The sequence below is a fragment of the Oncorhynchus keta genome, unplaced genomic scaffold (assembly GCF_023373465.1).
Source record: "Oncorhynchus keta strain PuntledgeMale-10-30-2019 unplaced genomic scaffold, Oket_V2 Un_contig_19569_pilon_pilon, whole genome shotgun sequence".
Lineage (NCBI taxonomy): Eukaryota > Metazoa > Chordata > Actinopteri > Salmoniformes > Salmonidae > Oncorhynchus > Oncorhynchus keta.
This window is the reverse complement of record NW_026281545.1, coordinates 1-1,058: the sequence shown is the minus strand read 5'-3', so window position 1 is coordinate 1,058 and position 1,058 is coordinate 1. Positions and strand designations below refer to the sequence as shown.

General features: G+C 40.7%; 1 long non-coding RNA gene across 1 annotated transcript; it reads left to right on the top strand.

Annotated features, from left to right (window-relative positions):
• The first annotated feature begins 527 nt into the window (after positions 1-527).
• Positions 528-1,058, top strand: LOC127920470 (uncharacterized). Its single transcript, XR_008106347.1, has 3 exons — positions 528-650; positions 703-858; positions 912-1,058. It is a non-coding gene; the product is annotated as an uncharacterized LOC127920470 (long non-coding RNA).

The window sequence follows — 1,058 nt, the reverse complement described above, 5'->3', positions numbered from 1 at the left end:
TGTGCGTGCGTGGGTGCGGTGTGTGTGTGTGTTGTGTGTAGGCATGCATCCATGCGAACCAGAGGAGGGTGTTAGCTCTAACTTAAGAGGTTAAAGAAAAATATCAACAAGCAGCAGTTTTGGTTAGTTAGTGTTAGATATGGGTTATTATACTGCTGTTAACAGCTAACCACTAGTTCTCTGTTCTACAGCCTTCATACAGCCTGTAATATGACCCGAAACTCACACACTGACATGACCAAAATACTATTTAGCTTCAAAATAATCTGTGTAACTCCATGAAATTAAGTTTTGGGATGACATATTTATGTAATCATTTACAATGCTTTTTAACAAGAAATGCAATTTAGCTACATAATAACCTTGTTTGTATCTCAAGGAAATGACGTTTGGAGATGCTTAATTTATGTAACACATAATCAAACAAGCCAGGTCCCAGACATGTCTGTGCTGTTGTCAACTCATGGCTATAGCATGGCAATGAGTGACAAGGACTTGGTATGATACCACAAACAGACTGTCACTCGGGCTACAATAAGTCCTCCATCCTTTTAGGTGTCATGACAACTGAGCATGAAGTAGTCGTTCATTCATCAAGGTGTTACCATTCCCCTTTCTGTCATGATCACTGTAGTCGTTCATTCATCAAGGTGTTACTATTCCCCTTTCTGTCATGATCACTGTAGTCGTTCAGTCATCAAGGTGTTACCATTCCCCTTTCTGTCATGATCACTGTAGTCGTTCATTCATCAAGGTGTTACCATTCCCCTTTCTGTCATGATCACTGTAGTCGTTCATTCATCAAGGTGTTACCATTCCCCTTTCTGTCATGATCACTGTAGTCGTTCATTCATCAAGGTGTTACCCATTCCCCTTTCTGTCATGATCACTGTAGTCGTTCATTCATCAAGGTGTTACCATTCCCCTTTCTGTCATGATCACTGTAGTCGTTCATTCATCAAGGTGTTACCATTCCCCTTTCTGTCATGATTATTCTTCACAGTGTTTCGAAACAGGAGGGATGTCAGTGGAAAGGAAGGAAAGGACATAGTTCCTCT